Below are 18,865 nucleotides of genomic sequence, written 5' to 3'. Positions count from 1 at the left end.
CCTCCCTCTATAGCAGTAACAACATTGGTGGCAGTGTGCGGCCTCCCATCTCCCCCCCGATCATTGGTGGCAGCGTAGTTCCGATCGGAGTCCCAGTTTAATCGCTGGGGCTCCGATCGGTAACCATGGCAACCAGGAAGCTACTGCAGCCCTGGTTGCCATGGTTACTTAGCAATAGTACAATAACCATATGAGTCAACCCTGAAGGTGGGAGAACTCATACACCGGATGCCTTGGGGTCCCTACTAGCCCTCAGGATTGCCCTGGAACAAGGAGCAGGGTAAGACGACCTGTTCCTTCTGGACACGAATGAACAGGAGTCTCACTGGCCAAGCTGCAGGGAAAGGAACATAAACAGCCTATGGATATGGCAGGAGGCTGAAAAGCACTTCCACACCTACCTGCCACAGACACTCAGACTGGATCCCGTGCAAGACCGCAAGTGTCCACACCCAAACACAAATGGACACAGCACACACACAAACACACAGGAACCCAGATCCATAGGGGCATAACATAACAAGGAAAAACATCAAGTGGACATCACATAAACTTAAGAGTCACAGTTTGTTTATGAACACAAGGGTGGCCCCCACTGGCAGATGGAGTTCACAGGAGGCTGCTCCAGCTAAGCATGGCTGAAGCAACCCACTGAGCCATGCCAAACACAGAGGCTTTATAGGCCTAAGTGGCCACAACCACACAGACACACCCAGTTTCTCACACACACAGAAAGGGAGTTAACCCTTCCACCACCAGGGAAGGGAAAACACCACTTAAAGGGGAAGTGCACACAATACATAAAACCAAGTGCACACATACACACATATCACACACAACCGCATGCACAACATAGCAAGCTGCCATGAAACAGCTCAGACCGCTATGCTGCCACATACATACTGTTGCCAGCGGCAACCACAGGTGAGGCAAATACCACAGCCCTCACCTGTGATTGACAACAAAACCAAAGACCGCTGACAACCGCATGCGGTTCAGGAGTCACAACCATGACCATGGCAGTGACAATATGTTTAAAAGAACAAATAATATAAAATTGGATTAAAAACATGGCTAACGAAATCCCCCCTCTTGAAAAAAAAACTAATGATAATAGTTGAAATTCGATTACACGTGGTCGTCGTCAACAGCCGTTGAATTCCTCCGAGGTCCCAAACATTAGGCATTCAGCGGACAGAAAAGAACACTTGATAATGTGGCTGGAGGTACATTAGAAGGTCATTCAATATCAATTTTACTGCAGGCCAGTGGAGTACCGGACCCAAAGATTAGGCATTCAGCGGACAGAAAAGAACAATTGATAATGTGGCTGGAGGTACATTAGGCGGTCACTGTATAACAATTTTACTGTTGGCCAGTTAGATTACAGGCCCCAAAAAATATGCAGTCAACGTACCTAAATAATCAAGTGATTATGTGGCCGGAGGTATATTAGGCGGTCAATGGATATCAATTTTACTGCAGGCCAGTGAACTACAGGCCCCAAAAATTATTTATTCACCGTACAGAAATGCACAATTGATAATGTGGCTGAAGGTAAATTATGCGGTCATCGCATAACAATTTTACTGGTTGCCAGTTAGATTTCAGGCCCCAAAAATTATGCATTCACCGTACATAAAAGATCAAGTGATTATGTGGCCGGAGGTATATTTGATGGTCAATGGATATCAATTTTACTGTTGGCCAGTTAGATTACAGGCCCCAAAAATTATGCATTCACCGTACATAAATAATCAAGTGATTATGTGGCCTGAGGTATATTAAACGGCCATTCAATAACAATTTTACTGCAGGCCAGTACAAATAGGTGTCAGATACATATGTTTAAAAGAACAAATAATATAAAATTGGATTAAAAAACATGGCTAAAGAAATCCCCCCTCTTGAAAAAAAAAAAATGATAATAGTTGAAATTCGATAACACGTGGTCGTCGTCAACAGGCGTTGAATTCCTCCGAGGTCCCAAACATTTGGCATTCACCTGCCAGAAAAGCATAATTGATAATGTGGCTGGAGGTAAATTATGCGGTCATCGCATAACAGTTTTACTGGTTGCCAGTTAGATTTCAGGCCCCAAAAATTTTGCATTCACCATACATAAAAGATCAAGTGATTATGTGGCCGGAGGTATATTTGACGGTCAATGGATATCAATTTAACTGTTGGCCAGTTAGATTACAGGCCCCAAAAATTATGCAAAAATAATCAAGTGATTATGTGGCCGGAGGTATATTAAACGGCCATTCAATAACAATTTTACTGCAGGCCAGTGTAGTACAGGCCCTAAACATTAGGCATTCACCGAACAGAAAAGAAAAAATAATTATGTGGCTGGAGGTATATTGAACAATCATTAGGTATCAATTTTACTGCAGGCCAGTACAAATAGATGTCAAATACATATGTTTAAAAAAACAAAAATATAAAATTGGATTTTAAAAAATGGCTAACGAAGCTCCCCTCTTAAAAAAACCCAAATGATAATAGTTGAAATTCGATACCACATGGTCTTCACAGGTGTTGAATTCCTCCAAGGTCCCAAACATTAGGCATTCACCGGACAGAAAAGGCCTTTTATGCAGCTTTATTTACCTAAGACAGGGACCATTATTTGTTCTGGGTGGTGGTGGATATTTGTGGGCTGGCATAAGGAACTTCAATTAAACGTGGTCGTCACAGGTGTTTAATTCCTCCGAGATCCATGCCTCATTCATTTTTAGAAATGTGAGGTAGTCCACACTGTCGTGAGCTATGCAAGTGCGCTTATCGTCACCCCTGCTGCGCTAAACGTCCTTTCAGGACACTCGACGAGGGGCAAGCCAGGAGTTGTATGGCAGATTGTGCCAGCTCTGGCCACAGGTCAAGCCTTCACACCCAGTAGTCCAGGGGTTCCTCGCTTCTCAGAGCGTCCACATCGTCCATTAACCCGATGTAGTCGGACACCTGTCATTCTAGGCGTTCCCTGAGGCTGGATCCGGAGGGCGGCTGTCGATGGGTTGGCTGCAAGAATGATCTCATACCCGAGTGACCAACACATCTTTAAACCGCCCTCTTCTTTTATGCGCTGTAGAATTGTTACTTGCAACTGTTTCTCTGTGGATGGAAATTCCTCTGCCAGCGCCCACAACAGCAGAATGCAGCATCTCTCGCAGAAAGGCCTGGAAATGCTGCATTCTTCCAGCCCTCTGTGATGCTGGTAACATGTCCGCCATTTTGTGTTTGTACCGGGGTCCAAGTACGTGTCCACCCAGTACTGGTCCTTGCTAGAGTTGAGCGAACACCTGGATGTTCGGGTTCGAGAAATTCGGCCGAAATTCCCGGAAATGTTCGGGTTCGGGATCCGAACCCGATCCGAACTTCGTCCCGAACCCGAACCCCATTGAAGTCAATGGGGACCCGAACTTTTCGGTACTAAAAAGGCTGTAAAACAGCCCAGGAAAGGGCTAGAGGGCTGCAAAAGGCAGCAACATGTAGGTAAATCCCCTGCAAACAAATGTGGATAGGGAAATGAATTTAAATAAAAATTTAATAAATAAAAATTAACCAAAATCAATTGGAGAGAGGTCCCATAGCAGAGAATCTGGCTTCACGTCACCCACCACTGGAACAGTCCATTCTCAGATATTTAGGCCCCGGCACCCAGGCAGAGGAGAGAGGTCCCGTAACAGAGAATCTGTCTTCATGTCAGCAGAGAATCAGTCTGCATGTCATAGCAGAGAATCAGGCTTCACAACAGCCACCACTGCAACAGTCCATTGTCATAAATTTAGGCCAAGCACCCAGGCAGAGGAGAGAGGTCCCGTAACAGACAATCTGGCTTCATGTCAGCAGAGAATCAGTCTTCATATCATAGCAGAGAATCAGGCTTCACGTCAGCCACCAATGCAACAGTCCATTGTCAGATATTTAGGCCCAGCACCCAGGCAGAGGAGAGAGGTCCCGTAACAGACAATCAGGCTTCACGTCAGCCACCAGTGCAACAGTCCATTGGCATATATTTAGGCCCAGCACCCAGGCAGAGGAGAGAGGTCCCGTAACAGAGAATCTGGCTTCATGTCAGCAGAGAATCAGTCTGCATGTCATAGCAGAGAATCAGGCTTCACGTCAGCCACCACTGCAACAGTCCATTTTCATAAATTTAGGCCAAGCACCCAGGCAGAGGAGAGAGGTCCCGTAACAGACAATCTGGCTTCATGTCAGCAGAGAATCAGTCTTCATATCATAGCAGAGAATCAGGCTTCACGTCAGCCACCAATGCAACAGTCCATTGTCAGATATTTAGGCCCAGCAACCAGGCAGAGGAGGGAGGTCCCGTAACAGACAATCTGGCTTCATGTCAGCAGAGAATCAGTCTTCATATCATAGCAGAGAATCAGGCTTCACGTCAGCCACCAATGCAACAGTCCATTGTCAGATATTTAGGCCCAGCACCCAGGCAGAGGAGAGAGGTCCGTAACAGACAATCTGGCTTCATGTCAGCAGAGAATCAGTCTTCATATCATAGCAGAGAATCAGGCTTCACGTCAGCCACCAATGCAACAGTCCATTGTCAGATATTTAGGCCCAGCACCCAGGCAGAGGAGAGAGGTCCCGTAACAGACAATCAGGCTTCACGTCAGCCACCAGTGCAACAGTCCATTGGCATATATTTAGGCCCAGCACCCAGGCAGAGGAGAGAGGTCCCGTAACAGAGAATATGTCTTCATGTCAGCAGAGAATCAGTCTGCATGTCATAGCAGAGAATCAGGCTTCACGTCAGCCACCACTGCAACAGTCCATTGTCATAAATTTAGGCCAAGCACCCAGGCAGAGGAGAGAGGTCCCGTAACAGACAATCTGGCTTCATGTCAGCAGAGAATCAGTCTTCATATCATAGAAGAAAATCAGGCTTCACGTCAGCCACCAATGCAACAGTCCATTGTCAGATATTTAGGCCCAGCACCCAGGCAGAGGAGAGAGGTCCCGTAACAGACAATCAGGCTTCACGTCAGCCACCAGTGCAACAGTCCATTGGCATATATTTAGGCCCAGCACCCAGGCAGAGGAGAGAGGTCCCGTAACAGAGAATCTGGCTTCATGTCAGCAGAGAATCAGTCTGCATGTCATAGCAGAGAATCAGGCTTCACGTCAGCCACCACTGCAACAGTCCATTTTCATAAATTTAGGCCAAGCACCCAGGCAGAGGAGAGAGGTCCCGTAACAGACAATCTGGCTTCATGTCAGCAGAGAATCAGACTTCATATCATAGCAGAGAATCAGGCTTCACGTCACCCACCACTGTAAGAGTCCATTTTCATAAATTTAGGCCCAGCACCCAGGCAGAGGAGAGAGGTCCCGTAACAGACAATCTGGCTTCATGTCAGCAGAGAATCAGTCTTCATATCATAGCAGAGAATCAGGCTTCACGTCACCCACCACTGTAAGAGTCCATTTTCATAAATTTAGGCCCAGCACCCAGGCAGAGGAGAGAGGTCCCGTAACAGACAATCTGGCTTCATGTCAGCAGAGAATCAGTCTTCATATCATAGCAGAGAATCAGGCTTCACGTCAGCCACCACTGCAACAGTCCATTGTCAGATATTTAGGCCCAGCACCCAGGCAGAGGAGAGAGGTCCCGTAACAGACAATCTGGCTTCATGTCAGCAGAGAATTAGTCTTCATATCATAGCAGAGAATCAGGCTTCACGTCAGCCACCAATGCAACAGTCCATTGTCAGATATTTAGGCCCAGCACCCAGGCAGAGGAGAGAGGTCCGTTAACAGACAATCAGGCTTCACGTCAGCCACCAGTGCAACAGTCCATTGGCATATATTTAGGCCCAGCACCCAGGCAGAGGAGAGAGGTCCCGTAACAGAGAATCTGGCTTCATGTCAGCAGAGAATTAGTCTGCATGTCATAGCAGAGAATCAGGCTTCACGTCACCCAACATTGGAACAGTCCATTGGCATATATTTAGGCCCCGGCACCCAGACAGAGGAGAGGTTCATTCAAATTTGGGTAGCCTCGCAATATAATGGTAAAATGAAAATAAAAATAGGATTGAATGAGGAAGTGCCCTGGAGTACAATAATATATGGTTATGGGGAGGTAGTTAATGTCTAATCTGGACAAGGGACGGACAGGTCCTGTGGGATCCATGCCTGGTTCATTTTTATGAACGTCAGCTTGTCCACATTGGCTGTAGACAGGCGGCTGTGTTTGTCTGTAATGACACCCCCTGCCGTGCTGAATACACGTTCAGACAAAACGCTGGCCGCCGGGCAGGCCAGCACCTCCAAGGCATAAAAGGCTAGCTCTGGCCACGTGGACAATTTAGAGACCCAGTAGTTGAATGGGGCCGAACCATCAGTCAGTACGTGGAGGGGTGTGCACACGTACTGTTCCACCATGTTAGTGAAATGTTGCCTCCTGCTAACACGTTGCGTATCAGGTGGTGGTGCAGTTAGCTGTGGCGTGTTGACAAAACTTTTCCACATCTCTGCCATGCTAACCCTGCCCTCAGAGGAGCTGGCCGTGACACAGCTGCCTTGGCGACCTCTTGCTCCTCCTCTGCCTTCGCCTTGGGCTTCCACTTGTTCCCCTGTGACATTTGGGAATTCTCTCAGTAGCGCGTCTACCAACGTGCGCTTGTACTCGCGCATCTTCCTATCACGCTCCAGTGCAGGAAGTAAGGTGGGCACATTGTCTTTGTAGCGTGGATCCAGCAGGGTGGCAACCCAGTAGTCCGCACATGTTAAAATGTGGGCAACTCTGCTGTCGTTGCGCAGGCACTGCAGCATGTAGTCGCTCATGTGTGCCAGGCTGCCCAGGGGTAAGGACAAGCTGTCCTCTGTGGGAGGCATATCGTCATCGTCCTGCCTTTCCCCCCAGCCACGCACCAGTGATGGACCCGAGCTGCGTTGGGTGCCACCCTGCTGTGACAATGCTTCATCCTCATCCTCCTCCACCTCCTCCTCATCCTCGTCCTCCTCGTCCTCCAGTAGTGTGCCCTGGCTGGCCACATTTGTACCTGGCCTCTGCTGTTGCCAAAAACCTCCCTCTGAGTCACTTCGAAGAGACTGGCCTGAAAGTGCTAAAAATGACCCCTCTTCCTCCTCCTCCTCCTCCTGGGCCACCTCCTCTTCCATCATCGCCCTAAGTGTTTTCTCAAGGAGACATAGAAGTGGTATTGTAACGCTGATAACGGCGTCATCGCCACTGGCCATGTTGGTGGAGTACTCGAAACAGCACAACAGGGCACACAGGTCTCGCATGGAGGCCCAGTCATTGGTGGTGAAGTGGTGCTGTTCTGTAGTGCGACTGACCCGTGCGTGCTGCAGCTGAAACTCCACTATGGCCTGCTGCTGCTCGCACAGTCTGTCCAGCATGTGCAAGGTGGAGTTCCACCTGGTGGGCACGTCGCATATGAGGCGGTGAGCGGGAAGGCCGAAGTTGCGCTGTAGCGCAGACAGGCGAGCAGCAGCAGGATGTTAACGCCGGAAGCGCAAACAGACGGCCCGCACTATATGCAGCAGCTCTGACATGTCGGGGTAGTTGTGAATGAACTTCTGCACCACCAAATTCAGCACATGCGCCAAGCAAGGGATGTGCGTCAAACTGGCTAGTCCCAGAGCTGCAACGAGATTTCGCCCATTATCACACACCACCAGGCCGGGCTTGAGGCTCACCGACAGCAACCACTCGTCGGTCTGTTGTTCTATACCCTGCCACAACTCCTGTGCGGTGTGGGGCCTGTCCCCCAAACATATGAGTTTCAGAATGGCCTGCTGACGTTTACCCCGGGCTGTGCTGAAGTTGGTGGTGAAGGTGTGTGGCTGACTAGATGAGCAGGTGGAAGAAGAGGAGGAGGAAGTCGAGTAGGAGGAGTTGGCAACAGGAGGCAAAGAATGTTGCCCTGTGATCCTTGGCGGCGGAAGGACGTGCGCCAAACAGCTCTCCGCCTGGGGCCCAGCTGCCACTACATTTACCCAGTGTGCAGTTAGGGAGATATAGCGTCCCTGGCCGTGCTTACTGGTCCACGTATCTGTGGTTAGGTGGACCTTGCCACAGATGGCGTTGCGCAGTGCACACTTGATTTTATCGGATACTTGGTTGTGCAGGGAAGGCACGGCTCTCTTGGAGAAGTAGTGCCGGCTGGGAACAACATACTGTGGGACAGCAAGCGACATGAGCTGTTTGAAGCTGTCTGTGTCCACCAGCCTAAATGACAGCATTTCATAGGCCAGTAGTTTAGAAATGCTGGCATTCAGGGCCAGGGATCGAGGGTGGCTAGGTGGGAATTTACGCTTTCTCTCAAATGTTTGTGAGATGGAGAGCTGAACGCTGCCGTGTGACATGGTTGAGATGCTTGGTGACGGAGGTGGTGGTGGTGTTGGTGGTACCTCCCCTGTTTGCTGGGCGGCAGGTGCCAACGTTGCTCCAGAGGCGGAGGAAGAGGCTGAGGCGGCAGCAGCAGAAGAGGCCGAGGCGGCAGCAGCAGAAGAGGTAGCAGGGGGAGCCTGAGTGACTTCCTTGGTTTTAAGGTGTTTACTCCACTGCAGTTCATGCTTTGCATGCAGGTGCCTGGTCATGCAGGTTGTGCTCAGGTTCAGAACGTTAATGCCTCGCTTCAGGCTCTGATGGCACAGCGTGCAAACCACTCGGGTCTTGTCGTCAGCACATTGTTTGAAGAAGTGCCATGCCAGGGAACTCCTTGAAGCTGCCTTTGGGGTGCTCGGTCCCAGATGGCGGCGGTCAGTAGCAGGCGGAGTCTCTTGGCGGCGGGTGTTCTGCTTTTGCCCACTGCTCCCTCTTTTGCTACGCTGTTGGCTCGGTCTCACCACTGCCTCTTCCTCCGAACTGTGAAAGTCAGTGGCACGACCTTCATTCCATGTGGGGTCTAGGACCTCATCGTCCCCTGCATCGTCTTCCACCCAGTCTTGATCCCTGACCTCCTGTTCAGTCTGCACACTGCAAAAAGACGCAGCTTTTGGCACCTGTGTTTCGTCATCATCAGAGACATGCTGAGGTGGTATTCCCATGTCCTCATCATCAGGAAACATAAGTGGTTGTGCGTCAGTGCATTCTATGTCTTTCACCGCTGGGGAAGGGCTAGGTGGATGCCCTTGGGAAACCCTGCCAGCGGAGTCTTCAAACAGCATAAGAGACTGCTGCATAACTTGAGGCTGAGACAGTTTCCCTGGTATGCATAGGGGTGATGTGACAGACTGATGGGGTTGGTTTTCAGGCGCCATCTTTGCGCTTTCTGCAGAAGACTGGGTGGGAGATAATGTGAACGTGCTGGATCCACTGTCGGCCACCCAATTGACTAATGCCTGTACCTGCTCAGGCCTTACCATCCTTAGAACGGCATTGGGCCCCACCATATATCGCTGTAAATTCTGGCGGCTACTGGGACCTGAGGTAGTTGGTACACTAGGACGTGTGGATGTGGCAGAACGGCCACGTCCTCTCCCAGCACCAGAGGGTCCACTAACACCACCACGACCATGTCCACGTCCGCGTCCCTTACTAGATGTTTTCCTCATTGTTATCGTTCACCACAACAACAAAAATATTATTTGGCCCAATGTATTGTATTCAAATTCAGCTGAATATAAATTTGAGGCCTAGTATTTAGGCGCTGGGTGACCGGTATAGATTTACTGACAGAATTAGACTTGGAAATGCACAGTAGCGTGTGTGTGAAGTTATTCTGAATGACCCTATGTGCACCTTGAATATTATATACCCTTTTAGGGATAGATTTCAAATAGCTCTGATATAGCAGAAACCACTAAATTATGAAATTGCTAAATTGGGAATTGTATTTCAACCCAGAACAAAAAATGTGCTTTGACGGACACTAAATAAGTACTTGCCCAGCCAGAACAGTAAAGCGGTAACGACAGATTTAGCGGGATATAAATTTGAGGCCTAGTATTTAGGCGCTGGGTGACCGGTATGGATTTACTGACAGAATTAGACTTGGAAATGCACAGTAGCGTGTGTGTGAAGTTATTCTGAATGACCCTATGTGCACCTTGAATATTATATACCCTTTTAGGGATAGATTTCAAATAGCTCTGATATAGCAGAAACCACTAAATTATGAAATTGCTAAATTGGGAATTGTATTTCAACCCAGAACAAAAAATGTGCTTTGACGGACACTAAATAAGTACTTGCCCAGCCACAACAGTACAGCGGTAACGACAGTTTTAGCGGGATTTAAATTTTAGGCCTAGTATTTAGGCGCTGGGTGACCGGTATGGATTTACTGACAGAATTAGACTTGGAAATGCACAGTAGCGTGTGTGTGAAGTTATTCTGAATGACCTTATGTGCACCTTGAATATTATATACCCTTTTAGGGATAGATTTCAAATAGCTCTGATATAGCAGAAACCACTAAATTATGAAATTGCTAAATTGGGAATTGTATTTCAAGCCAGAACAAAAAATGTGCTTTGACGGACACTAAATAACTTGCCCAGCCACAACAGTACAGCGGTAACGACAGATTTAGCGGGATATAAATTTGAGGCCTAGTATTTAGGCGCTGGGTGACCGGTATGGATTTACTGACAGAATTAGACTGGGATACGGCCAAAAAATAACCACACTATTGCTGTTTAAATGCACTTGGTGTGACAGCTTAACCAACCACACTACTGAGGGTTAAATGCACTTGGTGACAGGCGCAGCTTGCCCCTGATGTAGTATATGGCCAAAAAATGAACAGACTATTGCTGGTTAAATGCACTTGGTGTGACAGCTTGACCAACCACACTACTGAGGGTTAAATGCACTTGGTGACGGGCGCAGCTTGCCCCTGATGTAGTATATGGCCAAAAAATGAACAGACTATTGCTGGTTAAATGCACTTGGTGTGACAGCTTGACCAACCACACTACTGAGGGTTAAATGCACTTGGTGACGGGCGCAGCTTGCCCCTGATGTAGTATATGGCCAAAAAATGAACAGACTATTGCTGGTTAAATGCACTTGGTGTGACAGCTTCACCCTGATGTAGGCTTTAGCCAAAAAACAACCACACCATTGAGGGTTAAATGCACTTGGTCGCAGCTTGTGCTGGCGCACCACAAGACACAAAATGGCCGCCGATCACCCCAGAAAAAAGTGACTGACAAACGGTCTGGGCAGCCTAAAAACAGTGAGCAATTGAATTTCAGCAGCTCAATGATGCACAGCTGCAGATCGATCGATTAATCAAGTCCTTTGGAGGAGTTAATCTGCCTAATCTCGCCCTACTGTCGCAGCCGCAACCTCTCCCTACGCTAATCAGAGCAGAGTGACGGGCGGCGCTATGTGACTCCAGCTTAAATAGAGGCTGGGTCACATGGTGCTCTGGCCAATCACAGCCATGCCAATAGTAGGCATGGCTGTGACGGCCTCTTGGGGCAAGTAGTATGACGCTTGTTGATTGGCTGCTTTGCAGCCTTTCAAAAAGCGCCAAGAAAGCGTCACAAAAGCGCCAAGAAAGCGACGAACACCGAACCCGAACCCGGACTTTTACGAAAATGTCCGGGTTCGGGTCCGTGTCACGGACACCCCAAAATTCGGTACGAACCTGAACTATACAGTTTGAGTTCGCTCATCCCTAGTCCTTGCCATTTATGCTTTTTATATGAGGGTCCCTCTTAAAAACACTGGAGAATGAAGGCCCCCATTTGCACTAAATTGGAAGCAGTGGAGCGGCCTGGCTCCTGCTCATCGCCCAGTAGAATGTCGTTTTCTAAAGGCCTCTGAGTCCACCAATTTATATGGCAGTAGTTGGCGGGCTAGCAGTTCTGACAAGCCAGCGGTCAGCCGTTGCGCAAGAGGATTATCCGGTATCATCTTTTTTTACGCTCGAACATTTGGGCCACCGAAGCCTGCCTTGTGCCAGATGAACGCGACGACGGCACGGTGGAAGGTGGAGTGGAGGACAAATGGGAGTAGAGAGGAGAAAGAGAAGGAGAAGAGGCAGGACGTGGAGCACCAGGAGTGTGGCTTTGTGGGTTCTGACGGCTTTGCTTCACTGGGCTTGGTGATGGGAGGCCAGGTGCCTTCTTAAGGCGGTCATCCCTAGGGGAGTGTTGGGCTTACCGCGACTTATGCGTTGACAGCACAGGCTGCAGATGGCAACACTATTATCAGCTGCTGACAAGTTAAAAAAAGCCCACACTGCGGAGCCATGTGTCGGCGTCCTGGGAGCGCAAGATGTGACCGTGCATGGTGGATGGCTCGCTCCAGATACATTTGCAGTCTGCTTTTTGCCTCCTGTGCACTGCAAATTCTGCGTGCTTCTCCTCCTTCTCCTTTCTATCTGCTGCTCCGTCTCTCCCTCTGAACTCCCTCCTCTTCCTCTCTTGTGGGCACCCACGTGACGTCCATCGACACGTCATCATCATCACCTTCACCACCACTGACATTAGAGCTATCAGAGTAGGCAGCAACAGCGGGACCAGCCTTGGGCTGATCTGGGTACTGTCGTCAGACCACTGGGTGGCGGCCGTTGCTACCTCCTCTTCCTCATCCGATGCCAATAATGGCTGCGCATCGGTAAGGTCTGGGAATGGATGGGAAAAAAATTCCTCTGACTCAAGTAGAGGGGCTATGGTGATGGTGGTGGTGTCTTTGGGGGTGCACACAGCAGAGAGTGAGGAGGGTGCAGATACAGAGGATGAGGTGGGTGCAAAAGAAGAAGGCTGAGTGAGCCACTCAACCAACTCTGCTGCGTCCTTTGACGTAATTGCACGCACCTTCTCCAACTTCCCACTTAGGCTCCAGCCTGGTGCACCTGCACGACCCCTACCACCCCTGCGGAATGGCCGGCCTGTTCCTCTGCCTGTCATTTTCAAAATGACCCTGTGACAAAGTCCCTATAGAAGAACAGCATTTGTGTAAGCAGGTATATAGAACCGCTTAATAATTATTATCTGGACACACTTATATCAAGCCCCTTAATCAGTTTTTTGGGGGGCAAATGGTATATCACACCAGTTGAAATTATTTGTTTCAATAGCGTTTGTCCCTCTGTATAGCTGGGGTATCTCAGCAGAACCGCACACAACTCCTGCAAATTACAAATGCACTATACGAAAAGTATATTCTAGGTACTGTATATCACACCCCTGCCTCAATCAGTTTTTTTGGGGGGCAAATGTCATATCACACCAGTTGCAATTATTTGTTCAAATAGCGTTTGTCACTCTGTATAGCTGGAGTATCTCAGCACAACCGCACACAAATGCTGCACAATACAAATGTACTATATGGAAATTATATTATTGGTATATCACATCCCTGCCTCAATCAGTTTTTTTGGGGGGGCAACTGGTATATCACACCAGTTGAAATTATTTGTTCCAATAGCGTTTGCTACTCTGTATAGCTGGGGTATCTCAGCAGAACCTTACACAACTCCGACAAATTACAAATGTACGATATGGAAATTATATTATAGGTAAATTACACCCCTGCCTCTATCTGTTTTTTGGGGGGGGGCAACTGGTATATCAAACCAGTAGAAATTATTTGTTCCAATAGTGTTTGTCCCTCTGTATAGCTGTGGTATCTCAGCAGAACCGCACACAACTCCTGTAAATTACAAATGCACTATATGGAAAGTATATTATAGGTATATCACACTCCTCAGTATGTCACACCTATCAATAGCACACCTATACCAGTCCTTAAAATGACTTTTGTGGCCCTATTAGCTAGCGTTTGGTGTCCCTAACAGTTTGTCCCTGCTCCACACAGCAACCTCTCCCTACACTGGCAAAAGACTGAACGTAAAATGGTGGCCAGATCGGGTTAATTTATAGGGTAGGGTGTGTGTGTCCATGTGCTGAAACTTCTCAATTGGCTATCCTGTCCCACTTGATGGATGTCATGGGTCAAAGTTCTGCTCTATGCAAAAAAAGATGGCGCTTGCGAATATCGCCATATGTTTGCATGTTTGGCGAATCGTGAACAAGCAAAGTTTGCCGCGAAACGACCGCCGGGTGAACCGCAAGGCCATCTCTACTCCACACTATGTCACCTTGCCACTCTGTGGTCTCCTGATGCTGCTGCTACCTCAACACTATGTCACCTTGCCACTCTGTGGCCTCCTCATGCTGCTGCCACTTCCACACTATGTCATCTTTCCATTCTGTGGTCTCCTGATGCTGCTGCCACCTCCACACTATGTCATCTTGCCACTCTGTGGTCTCCTGATGCTGCTGTCAACTCCACACTATGTCACCTTGCCACATGGTGCCACATGGTGATGGGCCATATGATGAGCGCAGTGACGGTCCTTTTCCTCCCAGGTCATCAAAGAAGAAGAAAGAAGATGAGCCAGGCAGCGAACAAGTGAATGAGGTGAGTTTAATTATTTTGCACTCGCGCAGAAAAATCATGCATTTTCCCGCAACGCACCTGCATCCTATCCAGCCCTCACACGCGATGCCCATGTGAAAGAGGCGTAAGGCCTGTATGGTCCCATCACAATTGGCTTATGATTTGGTGGGCAAAAGCAGGAGTGGGTACAAAAGAAGATATGCAAATATTCCATCCACGTGTCATCTTTGTTTTGGATCCACTCCTGTTTTTTTGGGGCATTAGCAATACTGATGGATAATTAACCAAATGCTAACCGAGGGGACTGTTTTTTAATGCAATTCGCCACGAATTAATTCAAATTGAATCAAATCTTTTCCAAATCAAATTTTTGAGAAATTCGCTTATTTCTAGTTGTGTTGAAAATTGAAGCTTCACCAGAGTTAAGATAAGATCATAAGAACATTAGATGCGTTCATGACAAATTGCATTTTTTAACTAAACTTCGGATCACTTTAGAACCACTGTACTGGTTATTGTTTAGATTTAGTGGCTGCTCACCATTTATCTCTGCACAAACCCCCCAACGAGGATTCCTGCCCTGTACCTTATCACAACCCTGACACCAAGGGCAACCTGACTTATATTGGGCAGGAGACCCCTCTTGCTAAGGTATGCCCTGGTGGAGATGGTACATCACGTTCTCACTGTGGACTTGGCTAAATAGGGGAGTGTTGGATCGGGATTCTTGCCACCATCCAGACTACTATTCCCATCTTCACCCCTGGCACCCTCTCCATGCCAGGCTTGATGTTGCAACAGTCTTTGGGGATTAAATGTCTCCTCCTGCGAGCACACTGGCATTGATGTAATTACCCGGAGTGCCATTACCACTCTTTTGCACCTTTCTAATATTTTCTATACGCTAACTTACATCATCCAAATATATTTTATGTCATCTCCTAATAATGTGCATATTCTTTCCTATGTAACTATTATATTTCATGCTATGTGCCTGGTTTACCACAGGGTGGAAGCAAACACTTGGCAGTGCAAATTGCAGGGAATGGACTGGATTGTCCATTCTCTCTCTCCCTCTAGCGGGAGAAGGAGAGGAGGAATTTGGCTAATGTCAGTGAGTGTCTAGTCTACCCTCCTAAGGGAGAGGTTGTGTGTAGTCCTGCCTGCAAAGGGATACATGGTTGCTTGTCCCCTCCTGGGCTCACATTGCCTTATTCCAAGCTGAAGCTAAAGCTTGAGGTACTAAATGCCAGGGCAAGAAATTCCTAGGATTGCCTACTGTAAGAGACACACTACTATTGCTGACATAGCAGAGCTGAGAGAGCTACACTAAGGATACAGCAGAGAGGAGTTTGTTTGCAGAGAAAGTATTTACCTGCGATTTGACTGTTAAAACCTATTGGAAACCAAGATAAAGAATGGAAACAGTATGGATTACCATTTATTCAAAGTAAAGCAACTGTTAAACCGTTTACCGAGTCTAGACTCAACTTTGTTCTACCCCATCCAAGTTATCAACCCTTTTTGCACTGGACGGCCATGTCTGGGATCCACCCGTTTTCAGGTAGGAGCACCGTGACAAAATGCTACACTACATCTCCAGGGATATTGTGGCCTATTTAACACCACTCTGGCCTTCCTACACTGGGTACCTACACTACCATCTACAAAGGGGACTCCATGTCCCTGTTGCTTAACTACAACTGGTGTCACATTTACTTGCTCTATAAGAGAAACATATTTAGTAGAAACCTCCCAAGGGGCAAGGGATCCCCCAGACGCTGAACCCGGCCGTTGCATTGACATACTGAAATACGCTGAACTGCGCAGTTATAAATGGTAATAAAATTACAACTGGATTTTAGAAATAAAAAGGGGCTTTTGTGCAGCATATCCAGAGAAATGTATGCTGCTGGAGGTGCTAAGAATATACCTGTTAAACACTTATGAACTGTAGAAGTTTGAGTTGTTTTTTTATTTTTTATTTTGCTTTCATGCACAGAGAAAAATTATGTTTGTACAGACCCAGCAAGATTTTTGTGACTGCAGTGCATTACATAAACAACTCCAGCCGGCTTCACACACAGAACAGTACCTTTCCACTTGGCTCTCCATCTCTACTGATAAAACTCTATTTCTAGCTATTAATTAAATCTACCTAACTAAATAAATCCCTAAACGATCCCTGCAACACCCTAAGATTACTGGTTTGTGTCTGTAATTATTTTCTGTCAAAGCTACCAGACACATGGCACACACATCCTTTCACATAGCTGGCTCAGCCCAGAGTAGTACCTGTACTTCTAAGCTTAGTTATTGGCAGTCGGGGTGGAACCACTGTGTCAATTAACCAGTTTGACATTGGACTAAACCTAAGGGCATTTTCCAAGCAATCCCTTGGTATTCACCCTTTAACCCCTATATAGGAATCTGACTTTTGCTGCAGGAGAGCTACTAGCAAGCTACCTCTTTCAATAGACCCAATGTAGTTGACTGTTGCCTGTTGCAGTTGCCTGGGGTCTGAGACACTAGGTGCAAAGCACCGGGGGATCAGGCAATGCACAAAATCAGACAGAGGTCAAAATAAGGGCAGGCAGAGTACGTGCAAATATGAGAAACAATCCAGAGATCAGGACAGGCACCACAGGGTCAGAACAGTAATCAGGAACAGGTCAAGTCAGGCAGGAGATGGTCAGACTCTGGTAATAAGCCAGAATTCGGTACACGGGTAGAGAAACTGATTGTAGCACCTTTGCAGGACCTAGCAAGCTAGTAAACCTATTGTCCAGGCAGAGAATGAGACAAACTGCATAGCATATATAGCAGAAGCTGATTACACATCAGAGACAGCCTAGCAGCAGCACACAGAACCAAAGGAAGGTTTGAACTCTTGCAGTATTGTAGATTGAGGTCAGGTTTAATGAAGAATATTCCCAATAGGCACACAGGACACAGGCAGTAGGTCTTCTGCCAAAGAGCTGGACCTTTGACAGACAAAGAGTGAGTGGAGCAGCGGCTGTAACTACCTAAATTAGTAGAGCACCCTGGACTCATGTCTTAGTATGGAGGATACAGTACTCATCTAAGGTTATTTTACATATCTCTAAAATCGTTTTTTTGACACAAACGCACAGAGAGCTAAGGGGACTGAATATTGCGGATGTGCTAGCCGCCATCTAGCAGCCCATGTCCTCAGCTCTATATCCAAAATCCAGGTGACAGGTTCCCTTTAAAGCAACTCTTCAGGCATTAAGTATATTGGTTTTAGCCCTTTTAACCACCATGGCATACACGTCACAGGTGTGCAGAGAGTGTGTGGAGCATACTTGTGTGTGAATATTTGATTCCACATTACCCACCTATCAGGGGCGTAGCTAGAAATGACTGGGCCCCATAGCAAAAAAAACTTATGGGCCCCCCTCCCGGATCTCCCACCCCCACATACCTATTGGATCTCCCACCCCTTCCAGAGCTCCCACCCAAACACCCCTCCAGGACCTCCCACCCCAACATCCCCCTAAGTGTCATCCACAGATCCCCCCCTAAGTGTCGTCCACAGATCCCCCCTTCAGTGTCGTCCACAGATCCCCCCTTCAGTGTCGTCCACAGATCCCCCCTTCAGTGTCGTCCACAGATCCCCCCTTCAGTGTCCTCCACAGATCCCCCTTCAGTGTCCTCCACAGATCCCCCTTCAGTGTCCTCCACAGATCCCCCCTTCATAGTGTCCTCCACAGATCCCCTCTTCAGTGTCCTCCACAGATCCCCCCTTCAGTGTCCTCCACAGATCCCCCCTTCAGTGTCCTCCACAGATCTCCCCCCTTCAGTGTCCTCCACAGATATCCCCCCCACCCAGAGCCGCTTCCTAGCTAATTTATTTACTGCACTTGCCTCTGTGAAATTGAAGAGAAGCACCGTAATCTCCCACAGGCGCACTGGCAGAGGCCAGGAAGACAGTGCATGAGCACTTCGATGCCTTTGCTGCCTGTGCCGTTCGCAGCGCGCCCTGCGCTGATAAAGTTCGGTCACTGCGCGGGCCGCATGACACGGCTTCGCGGGCCGCATTTGGCCCGCGGGCCGTAGGTTGGGAATCACTGTACTATACTGTATATGTGTGATGTAACTCTGTTGAGTTCTAATGTCGGCTGAAGGATCATTCAGCCAACAGTTATCTCTCCCTATCCTCCCATACATATGCATTGTTAGCTTGGCCAAGAATGCATAAGTAGCAAATGAGGAGAGGGGAGAACAAAACGATCGGACAGTTGAAATCCAATGTTCCCGATCCTTATTTCTCCCAACATCAGTCATTAGGGGAAAGTCAAGACGCTGCATACACATTAGATGGTTGGCCTAAGGCATGGAAATTGGCAGGTTCATTTGATAAAAGATTTAATGTGATGGCCACATTCAAAGGCTAATGTGAATACAGCCTTACATCACTGGTTTATCATTTATGATACATATGGAAATCACAATATAAGAACAATCTTTAGATCCGCTTTAAAA

This window comes from Bufo gargarizans, unplaced genomic scaffold (assembly GCF_014858855.1).
Source record: "Bufo gargarizans isolate SCDJY-AF-19 unplaced genomic scaffold, ASM1485885v1 original_scaffold_1145_pilon, whole genome shotgun sequence".
Taxonomy (NCBI): Eukaryota; Metazoa; Chordata; class Amphibia; order Anura; family Bufonidae; genus Bufo; species Bufo gargarizans.
The sequence above is the reverse complement of the archived record's forward strand: the minus strand, read 5'-3'. Positions refer to the sequence as shown.